At 33.6% G+C, this 23,825-nt stretch overlaps 1 protein-coding gene across 2 annotated transcripts in view; it reads left to right on the forward strand.

Annotated features, from left to right (window-relative positions):
- Positions 1 to 23,825, forward strand: part of PRKD3 (protein kinase D3) — a 69,235-nt gene that overhangs the window by 11,441 nt on the left and 33,969 nt on the right. The gene's annotated exons all lie outside the window — the stretch shown is intronic.

Consider the following 23,825-nt stretch of genomic DNA (forward strand, 5'->3'; position numbering starts at 1 on the left):
CAGGTGTGAGGTGATAACCTCGTTGTGGTTTTGATTTGCATTTCCCTGATGGTTATTGGTGTTGAGCACCTCTTCATGTTTCTGTTAGCTATTTGTATGTCTTTTTTGGAAGAATGCCTAAGTTCTTCTGCCTAGTTTTTAATTGAACTGATAGATGAGTTTTTGTTGTTGTTCTGTTTTTTTGCTACTGAGTTTTATGAGTTCTTTCTATATTTTGAATTTTAACCTTTTGTCAGATATAAGATTTGCAAATATCTTCTCCATTTCCATAGATTTCTTTTTCATTTTTTAATGGTTTTCTTTGCTGTAGAGAAGCTTTTAGTTTAATTTAGTCACACTGGTTTATTTTTGCTTTTGTTGCCCTTGCTTTTGGTGTCAAATCTGAAAAACCATTGCCAAGATTGATGTCAAGGAGCTTATGACTCTATGTTTTCTTCTAGGAGTTTTATGGTTTCAGGTCTCATGTTCAAGTCTGTAGTTCATTTTCAGCTGATATTTGTGTATAATGTAAGACGGGGGTTCAGTTTCATTCTTCTGCATGTGGCTATCCAGTTTTCCCAACCCTGTTTATTAAAGAGGCTGTCCTTTCCCACTGTATACTTTTGGCTTCTTTGTTGTAAATTAATTGACCATAAATGCATGGGTTTATTTCTGGGCTCTATTTCATTAATTTTTATGTGTCCATTTTTGTGGACATATTACTTTCATTGCTACAACTTTGAAGTATAGTTTGAAATCAGAGATGTGATGCCTCCAGCTTTGTTCTTAAGATTGCTTTGGCTCTTTGGGGGTCTTTTGTGGTTTCATGCAGATTTTAACATTATTTTTCCTATTTTTGTGAAAAATGCCATTGGAATTTTGGTAGGAATTGCATTATTTGTAGATCATTTTGGATAGTATGGACGTTTTAACAATGTTAATTCTTCCAATCCATGAACATGGAATATCTTTCCATGCGTTTGTGTCTTCTACAATTTCTTTCATCAGTGTTTTGTAGTTTTCAGTGTGTAGATCTTTCACCTCTTTGGTTAAATTTATTTGCAAGTATTTTATTTTTGATGCAATTGCATGTGAGATTGTTTCTTAATTTCTCTTTGCAATAGTTATTACTGTATAGAAATGCAGCTGATTTTTGTACATAGATTTTTGTGTCTTGCAACTTATAATTTTAAAATTAATTCTAACAGTTCTTTTGGTGGAGTCTTTAGGGTTTTCTATGTACAATATCACATCATCTGCAAATAGACAGTTTTGCTTCTTCCATTCTGATCTGTGTGCCTTTTATTTCTTTTTCTTGCCTAACTGCTCTGACTAGGACTTCCAGTACTATGTTGAATAAAGATGGTGAGAGTGGACATCTTGTCTTGTTACTGATCTTAGAGGAAATGATTTTAGCTTTTCACCACTGAGTATGATGTTAGCTGTGAGCTTGTAATATATGGTCTTTTTTATGTTGAGGTACATTCTTTCTACTCCCTTTGTTGAGAATTTTTTATCATGAATAGATGTTGAATTTGGTCAAATACTTTTTCTACATCATGATTATCATGGTTTTTATCTTCATATGGTTAATGTGGTATATCATTTATTGATACTTGTATGTTGAAACATCCTTGCATCCCTGGAATAAATTCCACTTGATTATGTGTATGATCCTTTTACTGTGTTGTTGAATTCAGTTTGCTAATATTTTGTTAAGGATGTTTGTATTCATGTTCATCAGGAATATTAGGCAGTAATTTTCTTTTCTTGTAGTGTCCTTGTCTGGCTTTATTATCAGGGTAATGCTGATCTCAAGTGAGTTTGGAAGTGTTCCCTCCTCTTCTATTGGAAGAATTTGAGAAGGATTGGTATTCTTTTTAAAATATTTGGTAGAATGTGAAGCCATGTGGTTCTGAGCATTTGTTTGTTGAGAGGATTTTGATTAGATTATTCAGATTTTCTACTCACAATTCAGTATTGGTAGGTTGTATGTTTCTAGGAATTTATCTATTTCTTCTGTGTGTCCAATTTGTTGGTGTGTAATTGTTCATAGTAGTCTCTTATGATCGTTTGCTTTTATGTGGTATCATTTGTAATGTCTTCTCTTTGTGATATATTTATTTGAGTCTTCTCTCTTTTTTTGGAAGTCTGTGTAAAGATTTGTCTATTTTGTTTATCTTTTCAAAAAAACTAGATCTTAGTTTCATTGGTCTTTGTGTTGTCTTTTTAGTTTCTATTTCATTTATTTCCACTATGATTTTTATTATTTCCTTCCTTCTACTACTACTTTTTCTAGTTCCTTGGGGTATAAAGTTAGGTCGTTTATTTGAGGTCTTTTTTCTTAATGTAGATGTTTATTGCCATGAACTTCCCTCTTAGAACTACTTCTGCTGTGCCCCTTAAGTTCTGGTATTTTATGTCTCCATTTTCCTTTGTCTCAAGGTTATTTTTTTTTTGTTTCTCTTTTGATTTCCCTTTGACCCGTTGGTTGTTCAGTTTCATGTTGTTTAATCTCCACATATTTGTGAATTTTCCATTTTTTTTTCCTGGTAATTGATTTGTAGTTTCACACCATTGTGGTCAGAAAAGTTTGATGTGATTTCAGTCTTCCTAAATTTATTAAGACTTGTTTTATGGCCTAACATATGATCTGTCCAGAGAATGTTTTATGTGTGCTTAAGAGGAATGTGCATTCTGCTGCTTTTGTGTGGAATGTTCTGTAAATATCTGTTAAGTGTCTAATCTAATTTGTAGCTTAAATCCAGTGTTCCCTACTGATTTTCTGTCTGGATGAGCTATCCTTTGCTGAAAGTTGGGTGTTAAAGTCCCCTATTATTGTTGTATTGCTGTCTATTTTTCCCTTCAGATTTTAAAGTATTTGCTTTATATATTAAGGTGTCCCTGTTTTGGGTGAATAAATATTTACAAATGTATACCCTCTTGTTAGATTGACCCCTTTGTCATTGTATAATGACATTCTTTGTCTCTTAACTACAGTTTTTGGCTTTAAGTTTTTTTGTTTGATAAAAGTTAGCTTATGTACTTTTAATTATATTACATTCTTACTCTTTGTTCTCTTAAAAGTGTTATTTACAGAGCCAAAGTCCCTAATTTTGATGAAGTATAATTAATTTTATCCTATATGGATAGTGCTTTTGTTTCATATCTAAAAAGTATTTACTTAACTGAAGATAAGGTTTTGTCCCATGTTTTCTTCTGGAAGTTTTCATAGTTTTAGTTCTTACTTTTATGTCTGTGATCTATGTATTAATTCCATGGGACTGCTGTATGAAAGTACCACAGCTACGTGATTTAAATAACAAATTTATTTTCTGGAAGTTCTTGAGGCTAGACATCTGTAATCAGATATCAGTAGGGTTGGTTCCTTCTGAGGACTGTGAGCAAGAATCTGTTCCATGCTTCTCTCCCAGCTTCTGGTGGCCTCATGTATTCCTTGGCTTGTATATGGTGTTCTCCTTGTGTCTTCACTGTTTTCCTTTTATAAGTGTCTGACTCTATGTACAAATTTCCCCTTTTTATAAGAACACAGTCATTTTGCGTTAAAGCCTACCTTAATGACATCCTAACTTGATCATCTGTAAAGACCGTATTTCCAAAAGTCACATTCTTAGGTACTGCAGGTTAGGACTTTAACATCTTTGTGGGGGGCACAATTCAACAATCCATTTCAGAATAATTTTTGTATACGGTGAGATTAGGGTCCAACTTTATTTATTTACGTAGGAAATCAAATTTTCGAGGATCATTTGTTGAAGATTATTCTTCCTTTATTGAATTACTTTAGTACTTTTGTTGTAAATCAGTTGACCACATATATCTTGGTCTATTTCTGAACACTGTTTTGCTTTACTGATCTATTACATCCTTAAACTAATCCCACATTATCTTGAATTCTTTAGTTTTATAAAGATAAGAAGTCAGATGCGTAAGTTCTCCAACTTTGTTCTTTTTTTCAAAATTGTTTGGCCCAATCTGTGTTCTTTGCATTTGCATAAATACTAAAATCAGGTTGGAGATTTCTGCAAAGAAGCCTACTGGGATTTTGTACATCATTTGTTATCTGTAAGTGTTTCATGTTTTTGATGCAACTGTAAATGGTGTTTTTTAAATTTCTAATTTCTGATTTTTCATTTTAGTGTATAAATACTGTTGATTTTTGTGCCATGACACTATGTCCTGCAACCTTGCTAAAATTCACTTCCTAGTTCTAGTAACTTCTAAAGTTTCTTTAGGATTCTCTACACAGATGATCTTGTCTTCTGTAAGTAAAGATGATTTTATTGTCTTACCTTCCCATATTTTGTTTCTTTTTCTGTTTTTTACTGGAGGCTAGAACCTCTGGTACAGTACTGAATAGAAGTGGTAAGAGTGGACATTTGTGCCTTGTTCCCGATCTTCAAAGGAAAGCATTCAGTCTTCCACCATTAAGTATGATGTAAGTTTTTTAGATGTTCTTCATCAGGTTGAGGAAGTTCTTGTCTGATCCTAGTTGGCTGAGACGTTTTATCTTGAATGATTGTGAATTTCATTGAATACTTTTTTTGCATCTATTTTTTTCTGCTTAGTCTGTTTTCGTTTACGTGATGAATTTTGTACACTTACACTTTGTAATGTTAAACCAATCTTGCATTTGTGGAATAAACTCTTGGTCATCATGTATTATCCTTTTTATACTTTGGTTGATTCAGTTTACCTATATTTTAAGATTTTTTTCTGTCTAAGATCATGAGGACTATTAGCCTGTAGTTTTGTTTGTTTGTTTGTTTGTTTGTTTTCTGTTACCTTTGTGTGGTTCTGGTATCAAGTTTGGAATTATTTCTCCCCTTCTGTTTTCTGAATAAATTTGTGTAAAATTGATATTACTTCCTGAAATGTTTGATAGAATTCACCAATGAAGCCATCTGGGCTGGCATTTTCTTTATGAGGAAGTTTTCAACTCAGTTCCTATTCTTTAGTGGACATAGAACTATTCAGGTTGTCTATTTCTTTGTGAGTAAACTTTGGCAATTTGTGTCTTTAAAGGAACTTTTTAATTTTGTCTAAGTTATCAAATCCATTGGCAAAAATTGTGCATTATGTTCTCTTATTATCCTTTATAATCTGTAGGATCTCTAGTGATGGTGTCACTTTCATTCCTGATATTAACAATTTCTGCCTTTCTTCCCCTCCCTACTCCCTCGTTCTTTCTGACTAGAGTTTTTATCAACTTTATTTTCAATGAACTAGTTCCTGGTTTTATTTTCTCTGTTGTCTCCACATGCCACCCTCCCCTCCTTTTCTACCTCATTTGGATTTAACTTGCTTTGTTTTTCCAGTTTCTTAAGGTTGAAGCTTAGATTATTGAGTTGAGTCTTTTTTCCCTGATATAAGTGCTGTTAAGTCTATAAATTTCCCTCTAAGCACTGCTTTAGCTGCATACCATAGACTTGATAGGTTGTGTTATCATTTTCATTCTGTTCAGATTATTTCCTGATTTCTCTTGTGATTTCTTCTTTGATTAATGGGTTATTTAATTTGGAAGAATTTGTAAGTTTTTCAGGCATTTTTCTGTTATATTGATTTCTATCTTTAATTTGGCTCAAGAATATACTTTGTATATTGTCAATCTGTATAATTTATTGAGATTTGTTTTATAGTATAGGACTCTGTCCTTCAATATATTCTGTATGTTACATTTGCAATCTTTAAAAATGTCTATTATGCTTTTGTATAGTGGAGATTTCTGTAAATATCAATTAGGTCAAATTGGTTGATAGTGTTTTCTATATCTTTATGGATCTCTTTTTACTTGTTCTGTCATCTACTAAAAATGGAGTATCAAAATCTCCCATCTATAATTTTAGATTTGTCTGTTTTCTCCTTTCAGTTTTAATCAATTTTGCTTCATGTTTTTGGAATTCTAGTATTTGCAGGCACATTTGGGATTTTTATAGACTTTGATATATTGATCTCTTTTTCAATATAATTTTTCTTTATCTCTGGCAGTATATCTTGTTCTGAAGTCAGCTTTGGTATTAATATAACCATTCTTGCTTTTTTGATTTTTTAGTTAGTGTTTGCATTGTGGTATCTTTTTGTATTTTTTTGCTTATAACCTCTCCTGTGTCTTCATATGTAAACTGGGTTTTTTGTAGAGTGCGTGTAGTTGGATCATGCTTTTTAAATTTAATCTGTGAACTTCTGCTTTTTAAGTGTTTAGACCATTTATATTTAACACAGGTTTTAATGTAGATGTATTTAAATATATTGTTTTGTGTTTGTCCTTTCAGGTTTTGAATCATTTTCTCCCTTTTTTTCTGCCTTTTGTTTGTTTGTTTTTAATTTTACTAACATATTTTATTTAACTCAATGTATATCCAAAATTCTACCATTTTAACATCAATCTAAAAATTGTTAATGAACTATTCTACATTCTCTTTTTGTACTGTCTTTGAAATTGGGGTTATAATTTTTTTTTAATTGAAGTATAGTTAGTTTACAGTGTTGAGTTAATTTCTTTTTCTGCCTTCTTTTGAATTGAGTATGTTGTATAATTCCATTTTATCTCCACTGTTGGTTTATTATATGCTTTTAAAATTTTGTTCTAGCAATTGCTGTAGTGCAAGGGTCAGCAAACTACATTGTAGGCCAAATCTGACCCATCATCTACTTTTGTGAATAGAGTTTTATTGGAACACAACTTGCTAGTTCATGTGTATCTTGCCTGTGGCTGCTTTCATACACAACGGCAGAGTTAAGTAGCTGTGACAGAGACTGTATGGGCCGAGAAACCTAAACTATTGTTCTGGCTTTTTACACAAAATATTTGCCAATCCTTGCTCTAGTTTATGTGATATGTGTCTTAATCTTATCATAGACTACTGTCTATAAACAATATCATACCACTCTGTATCGTGGATACTTCAGAATAACATGTTTCTATTTTCTTCCTATTGTCATTTGTGCTATTTTTGTCATAGTTTATTTCTGCATACAGATGACTCTCTATTTGTGTTCTATAAAGTGACTTCAAACACCAAATTAGTGAATACTGAACCGTTGCTCCTAGAAGAAATACAGGATTAGGTTCCTGTGAGCATTGGGTCACATTTTCATCAACCAGTAAATGCATAACCTTTTTTTTAAAAGTCTGTTTCTGCTTAAAGAAACCTTATTTAATATATACTGTTGATTCATTAATATTGATCTCATGGCCAGAAGCACTGTAATTCATCCCTGAATGAAGCTTATCTAGCACATATATATTCTCCATAAGGCACATCGTTGCCTTCTTACACTTAGGAACACTATACATCATATCAGCAGTATGCTTGGGGGCCATTTTAAACAGAGAAATCACCATGAAAAAGCCCCAGAATTCAGAACATTCAGAACACGTGGCACTAAATAGACCGTGAAAAGGACTTGCATTTTACACTATGAGAACTGAAACAAGAAGGCAGAGCATCACCTTGTTCATCTTAAGCTGGGAACATGCACAGAGTGACTAAAATTTTTCACCTTCTCTGCGTGTCTGCAAGTGACTGCAAAAACACAAAAGTATTGATTTTTTGGTTACAAATAAATTTTATCAAGTAGGCATATTAATAGACAACAGAATCTGCAGATAATGAGGATCGACCATTGTTACAGATCCCACAACACGTTATTCTTCTTGCTTTTAACAGTAAATTGTGTTTTTTAAAAATTAAAACTAAGAAAAATGGTCTTTTATATTTATCCACATAATTAGCATTTTCAGTACTCTTCATTGTTTTGTGTTAAATCTGAATTGTATGCAGTTTCTCTGTCTTCATTTAGATTTTTCTCTTGGTTTTCAGCAGTTTGAATATCATGTGCCTTATTGTGGTTTTCCTTCTGTTTTGTTGCTTTGTCTTGAGACTTGTTTCCTCAACCTTTGAGACTTTTTATATTCATTGAAGGTTTTTTTAGTCTTTTCCTGTGTGTCATTTTTACCACCCTTTAAAAATTCTCCTAAACGTGTTACTTGCTTTCCTCCTCATCTTTCTATGTAATCCAGACTTTCACTTGAAATATGTAGTCCAATAGAAAAGTTTTATTTGAATTGCCTCCAGGTTGTGCCATGACCACATCTGAGCTATTGCATTTTTTAAAAACCATTTTCAATCCCAACCTACTATTTAAAAAGGATTGGAGTGTGAACAAAGCTCCTTGTCAAAGTTTTCCATGATTCAGTAATTTTTGATAAGTTTGGTTATCGGTTGGTTACAATCAAATGAACAAGCACTACATATACTTTGACAAATGCAAACTTTAATGTTTGTGTCTTTTTCCTACAAAATCTTATCCAGTCTGCTTTTAAACAGTACACAGGAATATTTTCTGATTACCCCTAGGCATTTCCTAACGACCAGCTTTTTAAAAATTTAGGATCAGAATTTTCAGTTTGTCATATTTATGCTAAAATGGCTAAGTTTTCAAAAAAACTTATTACCAGGTCATATGTTGTAAAGGATCAAGATTCTTAAATGTTTACAAAGTCAATGTATGTGGTTGCAAGCTTATTTGCAACTTAAATGTCACTGACTTTGTTAACAGTGGTTTCAGCAGTAGCTGCACCTGAGAATAACCAGGGCGCTTAACAGACCCTTTCCTAGACTAGTGAAGTTATGCTTTCTGGGGGTGGAGAGTTTGTGTAAGAGCTCTATCTGTGGTTCTGAAGAGCAGCCAGAGTCAAGAATCTCTCTACTCCAATGGAAATCAACAACCATAAATGACTAGATAAGTAATAATTTGAAGCTATTTTTTCAGATATTTAAGTTGCATATTTTGTTGTGTGAGTTTGCCATCAGTTTTCCACATACTGAAAATACAATACTATATTTTTAAAACATTTTGTAATTAAAAATTCAGTAAGATCTTCATCTGATTATATAGGTTAATATGATAGTTGAAATTTTTATATTAAAAAATGCTAGAGATTTTATTTCTTCACCTGGGGAAATAACCTGAGTTGCTAGTACAGTGCCCCACCACCACTTTGATAGCTTGTAGCGTGAATAAAGCAAGATGCCTTTAACATTCTCGGTAGTCAGTGAAAGTCACTCTATTTATGCATATATGGACTCTTCTTTTTGTTCATGGTCAAATGAATAAAGCTTTATGCTTCTACTTCCTAGTGGTGCTCTAAATTTTATACGAGTTAGACCAGATCGTTCAAGAAATTCATGGTGATTTCTGTTCTGTCCTTGGCATTTAACTAGAGAGACGTTTTTGGTTGCTCGCAATGAGCAGGTGACAGAAATATGTGATTACTTACATAAGGTATTATTGCAAGAATACTTAGAAAAAAATGCTGATAATTCCCAAAGGTAGTCTCTGGTCCAGATTCCTTCCTAAGCTCCCAGAATCCCATATTCTGTCTCATTACTTGGGTCTTTGTGCCTGCTGTTCCTTACCCTGGAAAACCCTTCCCCTGACACATCCTCTGCTTAAGCCTCCAGGAAGTCTTTTCCTGACATCTGTCTGGGTTAGGTGCTGGTATCCTGTATAGCCTGTATTTTAACTTTCATCATACTGATTGCAATTGGCCCTCTACTTGAGAGTATCGCTGTGAAACTAAGCTCTATGACGTCAGGAACCATGTCCATAGTAGGTGCTCAATAAGTATTTCTTGACTGAATAAATAAAGAATCCATGTGAATCAGTATACTATGGTAGTTAAAAATATGAATTTTAGAGTCAGTCAAATTTGTTTTTATCTCCCCCATATACTAGTTCTGTAACCTTGGTTTCTTATCTGGAAAATGAGGTTCAAAATAATACTCATTTCATGGTTTTGTTGTGGGTAAGTGTGTACATATGTATGTATATTAAATGATATATTTATAAAATGCTTAGCCCAGCATCTATCACACAGAAAATGTTAGCTTATCAATAATATTACTTGTTAGTCTCATCATAGTGGCTTCTAAACTGAACAAACAAAACATTAGCCACACTGTACTTTGGAATCTTCCCTGTTGAGAGTTTATTGGAAATTAGTAGTGATCCAGAAATAACTGAAGCTACTGCCAGTTAAGTTTATGTTAACTTTCGGTTTTGTGCTTTATAGAATATACATCCATGTCATAATCTATTTTCTACTGTGTGGAAGACAGCTGATGCCTTCCTTGATCTATATGGGTAAATTATTCACAGTTTTCTATTAGTTCTTCTAATGCTTTTTATTGATGCAGAAAGTTGAAGGTTAATGATGTATCAGTTCTGTGGTTTATTTAATATTGGGCTATATGTGTTAATTTCATTGCACTCTTTTAGACCCTGAAAACTTGTGACTTCTGTCTTAGAATATTGTATATTATATTTCTCAGGGGATAAGGTAGTTCTGTGGTTCTTTAGGTCAGTTACAGATGTGACTTCAGAATCATGTAATTTTGAGTTCAACTGATTTAACTAGTTAGTTAATTACTATTCTTAAGCAGTAAGTGAGTAAACATGCTGTTCTGTATTTCTATACACTTGGGCTGTTATATTATATTCTAATATAATACAATTGAGATATTCCTGGATTGTATGAACATTCCCAGGGACTAATCTGCCAGAAAGAGCCTATAAAGTAATTATAAAAGTACAGGGAGAGGGGAGTTCATTGAAACTGATCTTTTGATATCACAAAAGGGACATGAAAACTGACTACTTAAATATTTATGTTACTGAGCCAATAAATCGGGAGACAAGGTGTTGCGGCAAAGAATAACAACTTTATTCCGAAAGCCAACAGACTGAGAGGATGGCCGACTAACGTCTTGGAGAACCTACCTTCCTCAAGTCAGAGTACAGGGCTCCTTAAAAAAGGGGAGGGGAAGGGCTGTTGTTGTTGCAAACTTCTTGGTGTAGGAATTCTTTGTTCTTGCAGCTGTCCACCTGGGTCAGGTCCAAACCTCCAACAAAACACGTTATTTTCTATTCTGCAACTTGTTATCTTTATATAAGTGCATAAGTGTTAATATCCTTTTACAAAAAGTGCAGAGCTAGCAAAGACTAAACCTACAAAACAGGGTACAGGGTTAAAGCCAAAGGAACAGATCTAATATGGAGTCAGATTTGTTCTTTTCTATTATATTTCCATTAGGAAAAAATAGATTTAAGGTATTTATTGATAATTATCTTTAAGAAATGAATGAATCCAAATATGAATTAAATTTAAAATTTTTTTGTGGAATATTTAAGAAAAAGACTTTGTGAAATAAATATGTTATCATCTTCCTGAAAAAGGAAGACTGATAATGTATGATCTTATTTCCCAAATTAAATTAGTTTTCCATTCAGAACTTTATTGGGAATCTTTTTACCCTGACAATGTTTGTCTGAAGTTTATTGGGGAGAGAAAGTAAAACAGTAAGTTAAAAATCTGGAAAGTAAGAGAGAAAGGGAAGGGAAAAACTATAATAACTGAAACCAAATACTGCTAAAATAATAATAGATTCGTGGTATTTCAGTATATGCCAACGGAGGCATGAGAAATAAAAGAGAATGATTTTAAATCTGAGTTTAGAAAATTTGTTGAGAGTTGAAGGGTCATTAACATAGACTTCCACTTAATACCTGACACCAAGATAAATTTCAAAGGATTAAAAATGAGAATTCAGATTAAAGGAAAATTAGGATAAAGTAAAATTGAATATTTATCAGACTTAGGGAGAGTGGGTATCTCACGTTCAGAACAATAAAAGAAAACAGAAGGGAAGAGAGCAGTTTGCAAATTTGAATATTCCAAACTGTAACATTTACATATATAAAAATAATAAACAGGAATAAGATTGGGAAATGTTTACAAGTATTGTATAATTTTAGCATCTTTAATTCTGTAAAGACTCTTATTGATAAGAAAAACAATAAAAATATATTTCACAAAAATACTAAATTAGTAAACAAGCATGTGGGAGAATGTTCAAAACAGTAGTAATAAATACAGAGTAGGTTTTATGTGTTCAATAGGGGAGAAATGAAATTGATATTTCCAGCATGGGTGGGGGCATGATAAAACCTCATAGACATAGAGAACAGTCAATGATTCCAGGCTTATAAAAGTTAAAAACAGGGTCAAATTCTAACTAACACAGATAATAAAAAACATACACTGAGTTTTTTTTTTGTCCCCAAGAATTTATCTCTGTAACCAACAAATCATTTATAGTTGAGCTTTGCTTAAAACTTGGATGTGACCAAAAGTGGTCACTCTTTGAATTCAGTCCAATTTCATGACACATCCTGAGGGTGGAGTGGGTGGAGTTTCTTTTGTTGTTGTTGTTGTCTTTAACTTAAGCCAAAAAGTTAGCTTCCTTTTTTTTTTTTAAAGATTTGAAATGCTTCCAACATTTGTTACATTGAGATTGTTGCTGTCTTATTCCTCTTTCTATCCCCCAAAATGCCTTATACTCAGTAAACATCTAAGGACACATTCTACCTGCTTTTGCTGCTAAAAACATGATACTGTAAATAATCTGTGGTGGTAATTATGTCCCTTGATGAAATGATTTATAGTTGTTAGAGCTGCAGAGAGAAAGGAATGAGCACATAAGCACCAGTATCCTTTCCATCCTGTTTCATTTATCAGTGTCTTATTTGTGCCGAGCCTGCTCCCACTAGTTTAGATTGTCAGATATCTAGTTCCTAGAGTTCTGTCTTCCTGGGATTGTGCGAAAGGCCAGGTTCTTCTGGAATACTCTGAAATTCTCAAAAGTTATTCATTCGCTCTCTGAGGATATCAGTGAACTTTATCCTTATCCCTTGTAAGAATGTAGATTAGTTCTATTTTACTGACAAATACTACAGCCCTAGTATCTAATTCTAATGTATAAGATTAAGCCAGTGGTTCTCAACTGAGTTGACCCCTGCCCCTCCCCGCCAGGGGATATTTAGCAATGTCTGGAGATGTGGTTTTTTGTTTGTTTTATTTTTTGGTTGTCACTGGGATGAGAGGGAAGTGCTACTAGCATCTAGTGGACAGAGGGGCCAGGACGCTGCTATAATGTACAGGAGAGTCCCCCTCCCCCCAACAAAGAACTATCTGGTCCAAAATTCCAGCAGGCTAAGGTTGTATATCTCTAAGTTAAACTATATAGAAATAGAATTTCTAAAGTTTGGAGAAACCGAAAACTTCTGTTAGTAGTATTGTAGGATCTTAGGAAATTAGTGGATGTGAGTATCTTCTAGATGTGAATTGTAGCTTTAGAGCTTTAAAATAAGATTCCTAGTTCAGCTTGGATGTGTTTGTTTTAAGAATAGTGCACAGACTCCATTATGGGTATGGATGTAGTTAAACAATGGAAGTAGATTTTTACCTGTGTATATTAGATTTCTGTATCTTCATACTGGTTTATAGAGCAAACTTAACAAGAAGTAGGATCTCTTCATTCTAGGAGTTTATAGGCTAACGGGAGTGCTTTTTATACTGATGAAACCCAAAGAACTAGCGGGACTGGCAATCAGGAGAACAAGAAGGCAGGCAGATCCGAGCAGTAGGTAGAACTGGGATTGAGCCAAGCAGAAATTGGCTGATCATATCTCTGCTGGGAGGCTACTACCAGAGAATCAGATGACAAATGAGCCACATCCAAACTGAGAGAGCAGGCCTTGCCCAACTAAACAGAGATTTGTTCGTGCATGGATTCCTAATGTCAAAATTACATTAGCATTTAAATCCATACTCTTATTTTTTGCTATTGGTAGATATTAAAAAAATAATAATCCGAGAAAGATGTAGCAGTGTTTTCAAATCAAGAGACCCAGGTGATTTTGATTCTTTAACTTTCTTGAGGAGGGTGTGTGTGTGTGAGATTAATAGACCCTTTTCTAAGTCACTGAACTTCTGATCCTGATCTGTAAAGCTAGTGTCATAATACCTACCACCATTTTTTTTAAACCCACCTCCATTTAAAAATTATAGTAATTAAATGTAAAGCCCTTAATACATCGTCTGGCACATAATTAGTACCCTCAAAATAGTACTATTCATGGTTTTAAAAATTTCTTTAAATCTGTAAAGGTCATTGATCCTGTAGTGTTCTTAAAAGTTTAATAAATACCAAAGCATGTATAGCATTCTTCCAACACACTGACATTGCTTTACTCTTGCTCTTTGATTTTAGTATTAAGCACATGACAAACTGTGAAAAATAGAGATCAAGAGTTCATTTTGTTAGAGGACTGGGATTACTTGTTTTAGGAATTTTGAGGAAATTAAATGAGATAGCCTGTGTCCACTGCTTTGCATAATGCCAGATACATAGTAACTACTACCCTCAATGAATGTTAGTTTCCCATCTTCTTTCTCTCATACTGCCAAGAGACTTAGAAATACCACTCTAATGCTACTGCTATTGTGTTAGTTTGTTGAATGGACATAGTAGATGTAATTGGAGGGAAAAAAAATTGGCAGACAGCAATTCATTTTAAGCTATAATGGTGTTTACTGACATTGAAATGATTCTAACTAAGCTGACTGTCTGCTTTTAACTAATTTAAAGCATTTGTTTTTAGTTTTGACCATTTACATGACACTAGACCTGAAGGCTCTTTGTTTATGTATCCTAATTTAGGAGTGATTTTGGTCGATTCTTTGACTTGAAAACATTGTCTCTGCAGACAGTTAATGGGTATAATTTTTAGGTCCTGCCAAAGTAGAGGGAAAACCCCAGCTGTATCTTTTGTGTTCTAGAAACCAGTTGTCATTCTATGTTGGGTTTTTTCTTTCCAACCCATTCTTTCCACTACAGCTGTGTTGCAGTGGCTAGGTGACATCCTAGTCTTTAGCCTAGCCCTACATTTTTTTTTTCTTGGCAGAACAGTGTCAGGCAGCCATTAACTAATCTGGAGGCTCAAACTAAACTGGAAGGTTTTTTGTTGTTGGTTTTTTGTTTGTTTGTTTTTAAAGTGCATGGTATTCAGGTTAAGACCTTGGCTAGAATAGAAATTTCTAGAAAGTTTAAGTTAAAGATATTCAGAGCTAATTAAAAACAAAGAAAACGGGAAAAGATTGCTCTGTTTGTGTCAAAGAGAAATGGTGTTAAATGAAGCAGCTTCTCTGATATGCCATATTCAGAAAATCCTATTAGAGATCAGTGATGAAATTCAGATGAAATTATTATATTGAATAATTTTCTCATTGATTCATCTAGACTTCAGTACCTTCTAATCTGTTTATAGAAACAGTCTTTGAAATTCTCTTGAGTTAGATACTTTACTAAAAAGTGATGTTAAGGTAATAATTATGTTTATTTCTGGGAAATCTATTACGTTAAATTAGTTATCTTTGCTCCCTAGTCAACAACTTTTTTTAGTAAGTTCCTGTTGAATACTAAGTCCTAGGTGCTGGGCATCCAGTAGGGAACATTGACAAAAGAGAACGCCCTTGCCCTCGTGGATCTTATTTACTGTTATCTGGTTTATTATTAGAAAGACTTTTGGTGAAGATTTGCATGGCTTCAAATTTTAAAATGACTAGTATTCAATTTTTTAAATTAAGTGAATATAAAAAACCTGTGGTGCTAAAAATGTTCTATATCTTGACCTGGGTAGTGCTTACGTGGGGGAGATAAGGTGTATAGTTATCTGCCTTCTAATTAACATTAGTGTACTTTACTCATTATACTGTGATTAAATTTTTTAAATAAATTAAGTATACATTTAAACTCTAATGGTTTCCCATTGCACTTCTTTTTTTCTTTTTTTTAATTGAAGTATAGTCAGTTTACAATATTGTGTCCCATTGTACTTAGAATAAAACGTATATACCTTTTTTAAAAGTGTATAGTGTTAGATTACTTGTTCAGATAATTTTAAATTCTGAAGTTGTTTTGTTACTATGTAAAAATTGTATTTGACCAAGTAGAATTAAAAACTTGAAAACTTTCTACCTTATCTAACATTTTATTGACAGAATTTTAATGACATGGACTTTAAAGCTGTTCACATTAAATAGCTCTCAAAATACAGTGTTATTCGGAGAAATTTTATTTGCAAGTATTAGAACCTTTAATTTATGACAGGTGTACGTTAATACCATAAAAATAACTTCCACAAAATGGTTATAGAAAGATAAGATGATCTGTTTTTTATTCTTGAAGCCACCTTTAATCTAAAAAAAGACAAGTCTAAAGTGGGCAAAGTGAGTGCATAAGGGGTGAGAACTTGATAACATTACGATGAAATTCTGTTGCTTTCCCATATGGACTGGGAACAGACTTCATTTTGCACAGTCAAGAGAACTCATTGGCACAGTTTATAGAAAGCAAATCCAGAAAAGCCTGGGGAAATTTGGAAAGAGGCCAAACCAAAGGCCTCTTTGCTTCTACCCTGCTCGCTCTTTTGCTGTTTCTTTCATTTCCTCTTCTTTTAATCAAGGCTGAGGTAGGCTAGGGAAGGAAATACGGGCATGTCTAGTTTTCAGAAGGTTGTCAACTTCCTTCCACATTTTCTAGTCCCTCTATGTTCCTGTCTCCTTCATTTCCTAGAGCAGGATTTCTCAACTTGAGCACTGCCGACATTTTGGGCCAGAGAATTCTTTGTTCTGTGGAGTGTCCTGTGCACCGTAGGATGTTTAACAGCATCCCTGGCCTGTAACCGCTGGATGCCAGTACCACAAGTTGTAACAACTGAAAGCATCTCAAGACATTGCCATATATCTTCTGGGAGGCAAAATCACCCCAATTGAGAACCACTGTTCTAGAGGAAGAAACAACCAATGAAAATTACTGACAGTTATTAAGCGTGTTACCACCTCTGTAGCTCTTCTACTAATCTTGTTCCCTATCACAAGTAGCTATTTTTTCTTTTTCCCATGAGAATAGAATGTTTAGAAGCTATTATACCATTTTATTAGGTAAGAATTATGTACTGGGATGATTAGTAGAAAGGAGCCCATGGAAAATTGAAATTCACAATATAATACAGAATTGATTTTCTTCATTAGTTTGCTAGAATATTTCTTCTTCTTAAAAGTTATTCACCTGAAAGAGGGGAAAAAGTTCTTTTCCTTTGTTCTTTATTCTGCTGGAGTCTGGCTTAGGAAGATAAGCCATTATCTTAGAAAAGCTCCCTTCTTCTGCCTAGGGATTTTTACTGGCATGTATCATTTTGAGAACCCCAACATATATTCTGTTACATATATAGGGTTTTGTTTGTGTTTTTTGATAAGTTGTTTAAGACTTATTAAGGATTTCCCACATAGTGAGAATCATTCTGAAGAACTGTTGGATTTGGAGTTTAAAGGTCATCAGTCCATTAAACAGGCAAATATAAATAGCTAATTTATTAAAGTATAGATGTCTCTTAAGCATATGAAAAATGTTCAACTTCACTTCTTATAATTAGAACTATACTGAATCACATTTTTAACCTAAAATCATCAAGTTTGATAATATACTTGCTGCAGACTGAATTGTGCTCCCCCTCCTCCCCAATTCAGAGGTTGCAGCCCCAACTCCAGTGTGAATGTATTTGGAGATAGAACGTTTAGGGGGTTATTGAAGTTAAGTGAGATCATAAGGGTGGGGTCCTAATCCAGTAGGATTGGTGACTTTAGAAGAAAAGAGAAAGAGATTGCTCGCTTATCCCCAAGTGCATCTGAGGACACAGTGAGAAGGCTGCTGTCTGCAAGCCAGGAGAGGGTTCTCACTAGAATTTGACCATGCTGGTACCCTGATCTTCCACTCTAGCCTCCAGCAATGTGAGAAAATAAATTTCTGTTTTTAAGCCACTCAGCTGTGGTATTTTGTTACATAGCCTGAGCTGACTAGTACAACACTAAAAGAAGATGTGGTTACTTTTGGAAATATAAATTGGTATAGTCTCTGTAAAGAACGTTTTGACAGTGTCTAAAAATGTCAAATATTCATGTCCTTTGACCTAGCAAATCTACTTCTAGGAAATTATTCTCATACACTCAAAAAGTAGAAAAAGATATGGGTGTATAAGATTATACATTGGGTATTGTTTGTAATAAAAGATTTGAAACAGTAGCTATGATTCATATGGCACTTAAAACTTACCAGGAGTTCTAAGCTCTTTACATATATTCACTTAATTTTTATAACAGTCTTGTGAAGTGGGTACTATTGTACAGATGGGGAAAATGAGGTTAAGCAACTTAGCCAATGTTGTATACCTAGTAAGTGAAATGAATCAGGATCTGAAATGCAGTTTAGCTTTAGTTTTACTCCTCAACCAATATCCCATCAGGAGGGAAATGGTAAAATAAAACTGCAGCTGTAAAAAAAAAAAAAAAAGAATAAGAACGTTCTTTATATACTGTTATGAAATGATCTCTAAAATGTACTGCTAAGTGGAAAAAAAAAAGATGCAGAACACCTTATAATAGTGTGCCACCATTTGTATAAAATGAGGAAAAGATACATCCATGTCTACTATTTATGTATAAAACACTTTCAGAAGGATACTGAGAGAATTGATAACATTGTTGACTGTGGCAGGGATAACTGGGCAACCAAGGCATAGATTTTGCATTCTGCCCTTGTACTTTTAAAATTTTGAACTATGTCAGTAAATTGTCTGTTTGAAAATAAAATTATATTCTAAAAGAGGGTGTATTATATCTCAGAGTATAAATGTCCATGAGTCCATACTGATAAATATATTTTATATATGAATAAATAAATAAGAGAAAATAGGAAAAAACCCCATGCAGAAAAATTTCAAGCAATTTATATAGATACTCTGCTTTCAAGGAGAGGGAACATACATAACTTGTCATTCCTTAAGTGTGCGTTGCACATAGTGATTTACTTCCAAAGAGTAATGGTATCATTTGTAGTGAAGAAACTTGGCTATCTCACCCAGATGATCAAGGTCTACATCAGTGGTGGTAAATCATGTTCGTAGTAGGAACACTTGATATGATGTGATAAGGATGGCATTTTACCTCTGTGGTCTTCTTCCGCTAAACCCATAACTAATGAGAAAAAAATCAGACATGAATTCTGGTAGTGGGGCAGCTGACAAAATGGACAGTACTCCTCGAAACAGATTAAGGAAATCTGAATAAAATGTGGACTTTAGTTAATTATAATGTATCAATATTTGTTCATTAAGTGTAACAAATGTACCATAATGTGAGATGTTAATAATAGGGGAACCTGGGTATGGAATATATGGGAACTCTACTGTTATCTCAGTTTTCTCTGTAACTCAGACTATTAAGAATAAAGTCTAGTTTTTTAAAGAGTGTATAATAAATGTACTGAACAATATAAAAGTAAATTTAAAATTCAGGTGTCTGTGTCCTACTCCCCTGAGCTTAACTATAAACCTGGGAAGAGGGCCTTAGCATCTTTTGTTTAAGCATTCTAGGTACTTTGCATAAGTGGCAGACGTCTTTGCCACAGGCATTTTTACTACATTTATTTTGACCATGTGACTAGTTGGCAGTAAGGCAGTTTTGCTGGAAAAGATAAAATAACAAAAAAATGAAAGACGTTAATAGGGACAAAATGAAACCTGAAAAATGAGTAACAAAATTAAAAAGACTATTATGAAATATAAATATTTAATGCATTTCCGATTTGTGTAAATTCATGACATTTCCGCACAAGTAACTGCTTTTATTTCGTGAGTTGTGCCTCAGCACTTGTCTTCTGGATCTTTCATTCACATGTACTATATAGTTACTATGTGATCGCAGTTGGTTGAGTCTGTGGATGTGGAACTGCAGGCACAGAGGTGGACTGTCAAGTTATATGCGAATTTTTGACTGTGCAGGGGTTGGCACTCCTAGCTCCTGCATTGTTCAGCTGTATTACACACATTTTTGCTTATTGATTCATCTTCTTGTTCAGCATCATACTTTTTAGCTATAATTTCTTCCTTCCTTGAGAGAGGTGTTAGTTTCCAGATTCTAGGATGCTTGTTTGTTACTGTGCTTTGTATTGTGTTGTGAAAGCCTTCTGCACTGTTACTTGTATCACGTCTATTAATGGATATTCCAAAGTTCAGTGAGAAATGGGGAATCAACTCTGCACCTTTGACACCCTCTTAAGAAGTGTATTTCAAAATAAACCTGCTCTTGGGGCAAATCATTCTCATCCATCAGCTCGATAAAGACATCAGTAATGTTGCTAACTGGAAGAGATGCTAATGCATTTCAGCCAGTTGAAACCAACCTGTCAGCCAGTTACTTTATTTTCCATGGCATATTTGCCTTATGGCCAATTAGTTATGTGGCAAAAATACTTGCTGCAAAGATGTCTGTGGCAAAGATATGGTGAAAATACCAGATGTGGTTTTAAGCTTCACAGATGATTCCAGTGTGTGAGCAGAGCTGAGACATTGTCTTAGGAATTCACTCCTGCTTAAAAAACAATTTCTGAATTAAAAAAGATAATGAACAGTCAATTCCTGTATATTCAAATCATTAACAGAGTTTTGTTTTTTGTTTTTTTGTGTGTTTTTCCTCTCTACAGTTGTTTAGATTTTTTAAGGTGTGTGCTCATGGTTTGTTTCCTTATTTCTTTTTAGATGTTTATCTTAATATACTGATGCCTCATAATATTTTTAAAGCTTGGCCACATTGTTTCTTGATGTCCAGTGGCAATGTTTAATAATCTCTCTGGCTTTTTTTCAGGCCACATTTTCTGTTACTTCAGTTTGTGGGGACTCTGACTCATTGTCAGATAATGTCTAAATATTCTACCAAACACACCTATAGATCATAATCATGAATAGCAGAAATCTCTTTTTCATAGGCTAGTTATTACATTTCTGCCCTCTTGGAATTCTGTAATTTCTCAACCATATAGTTGAATATAGTCTGTAAACATTTGCTAGTCTAGAAAGTTACTTTATTCCTTATCACTGAAGGCTTTCCAGCTTGGTACACAAATGCTTATCTTAAATAAATATCCTTAATACTTTGTATAATTCTTTTTGTTTGCTCTTTAGTCTCTTAATAATGCTAATAGAATTCATTAGGTCATGTTTAACAAGAAGATTGTTTTATATCTACTTCTTCTAAGCCATAAGTTTTTTCTTTTAGTATTTTTCTTCTCTCATTGATGTGTTTATTTAATTTTTTAGTTATAGAGACTTCTAGTTTGGTCAAAATAGCATTAATGATGCATATAATTTACCAAAAGTAAGTTTCTAGAAGGAAGTATCCCTTGTTGCCTTGCTTTCCATCTTACTCTAAAATCCAGACCCTGATACCTCTTTCCTGACTGTTAGCTTCTGTCTTCTTTAGGAGCTTGCTCTGGTTTCTTCCTGTTCCAGTCCCTGCTGTACATTGCTGTCAGCTCTATCTTTATAAAACACAGTTTGATCATGTTACTGCCTTGCTCTGGGAGCCTTTGTCTCTCCCCCTTGGATATAGAATAATATGAACCACTCGTGTTTATTGATCACACAGAGTACTGAATGTTTTATAGCCATCAAGTAATTTAATTTTGACAAGAACTATATACAGCTAGTACTCCTGTTATTCTCAATTTATAGAGAAACTGAGCGTAGAGAGGTTAAGCAGTTTATCTAAGATGCTATAGTTAATAGGTTGCAAAGCTTGAACCCAGCTCTCTTGAGTCCAAGTCTTTGTTTGGCTCTTGCTGGGCTCCTGTGTGCATTTTTGCCCTCTTTCTACCCATTGTCCCTCTGCCCCCACTACCTCCTTCTTCAGTTGTAGGGGTCCACTTACTTTCTCTCACCTACCTTGTATTTTCTCAGTGATGACTCTTACACTTCTACTTTCACTTTCTGCCCATGGAAACCTTACTTCTCTCTTTTATGATTCTGCTTAAATATCACTGTTAAAGTGGTAGTCTCCCTTCTCGATTAAAGTTTTTTATTCCCTCTTCTAGAATTTTATTTTTCATTCTTGACATTTCCTTATCATGTTATATATTTGTTTTTATTTCCATCTTTCTACTAGATTGTAAGCCCCTGGAAGGCAGGGACTGAGTGTCTTACCTTTACAAACTGTAGGGCCACTGCCTAACACTTAGAAGACGTGCAAAAATATGAATTTTTAAGATGAGTTTTATTCATATGAATATTTTGTTAGAGATTTTATACGGATGAGATGTGGGGTTCTTTATTAATCCTTAAAAATCATTGCAACCAAGTTATGGGGATGTTTTCTAATTTAATAACAACTAAATAAATTAAATTTTAAATTAAAAGTTATTGAAAATAATTTTTTGATTCCATATTTTTACTCTTCAATGGGAAATTCTTATGCTGTTGGATATATGTTTAAAGTATATTATAAAGTTTTATAAATATTATTGGTAACTCAAATAATTGAAAGAATTAGTTTTGTAAAACTAAATATTTCTGCACTTTTCCATTACGTACTCAGGTTTAAAAAATACAAATAAACTCAAATTTCTAATTGTCATTACTTTGAATTTTTAAAAATTTAACTTTTTCCCCCAAATCGAGACCTTTTTAGACATATATACTATAATTTTTAATGGGAAAATTAAGGTCAGAAAATAAGATGAAACTCAGTTGGTATCTACACCTAAAACACGTGCCATAAGATCCTAGACTGATGCTAGAAGTAGGCTACAAATTTGGCTTGGCCTGTTTCAGTGGCCAAAGTAAACAAGTTACATGATCAAATCGTTCATATTGTAAAACCAATCGGAGAAATTTCTTTTGTGGGTCCGTACAAAGTAAGGGCTACCATGTGAAGTAGGTGGACCATCCTCAGCAACATCGCTGCAATAAATGCGGTTACAGTTCAGTGTGATGGGTACATATCAGGCCATTCAGTGTAGGCCAGTGACACAGTTCATTAAAGGATACGCTATGAGGAGTCAAATAAATCAATGAGAATATGCAATTTTGAGATCAAATAAAGAAATCTGAAATATCTAGAGCAGCATTTTCTAAGACACTGGTAGTTCAGAAAATGATCTTTCTTATTGTTTTAAAAATTAAACATGTATTTTGTAAACCAAGTACTTCAAATTTTCTCTTAAATAACTTTATTAACTATAAAAACTTATAGAACTCACCTTTATATTTTAGTCTTTGGCATACTAATCCCCAAAGTGTCTCCACATTGTCGTCACAAATTATAGAAGCCTTGACATAGTATACACAAAGGGCATATGTGAGCAGATCTGCAAGTCTCCTACTCTCACCAAAGGTTTTTTAAAAAGAAAGATGCCATAAAGAATTATGTATTTATAATTACAATGAGTAGATTAAAGGAAATACTAGATAAATGCTAGAGACTATAGGTGCATTTGGCAGAAATGTTACAGTTGATACTCTTGTGACTGTAATTTGGGAATTACTGATCTTCTACCAGCAGTATTCAATAGAATTTACTGTGATGATGGAAGTTTTCTATATCTGCACAGTCTAAAATGGTAGCCAGTAGGAAAGGGCAATTGAGCACATGCAATGTGGCTAGAATGACTGAGGAACTAAACTTTTAATTTTATTTAATTTTAATTAACTTAAGTTTAAATAACTGCATGTGGCTGGTAGCTATAACCATATGGGAAGCTTTAGTTCTAGAGGACAGGAAAGACTTCCCATCTCTCAGGCTTTGTAAGAATATCATTAGTAAGTTCAAGATTGTATTCTCCATCAATAACTGAATAAAGAAATTCTATACTTCTAAGAGACGTGCTAAGATAATAATTATTTATCTTGCTTACTTTTATGTTTTTGAACCTGAAAACTGATCAGGATGTTTGAGTATATGGTTGATCTTTTTGGTATTAGTAGAATTGTTAGCAAGTAAACAGTGTTAGGCTAAAAACTACATTTAAAATTATTTGATAAGATTGAGACATTTACTTACTAAAAATGAAAAGCTGTGGGTATACTGATAT

This window comes from Vicugna pacos, chromosome 15 (assembly GCF_048564905.1).
Source record: "Vicugna pacos chromosome 15, VicPac4, whole genome shotgun sequence".
In the NCBI taxonomy this organism is placed as follows: domain Eukaryota; kingdom Metazoa; phylum Chordata; class Mammalia; order Artiodactyla; family Camelidae; genus Vicugna; species Vicugna pacos.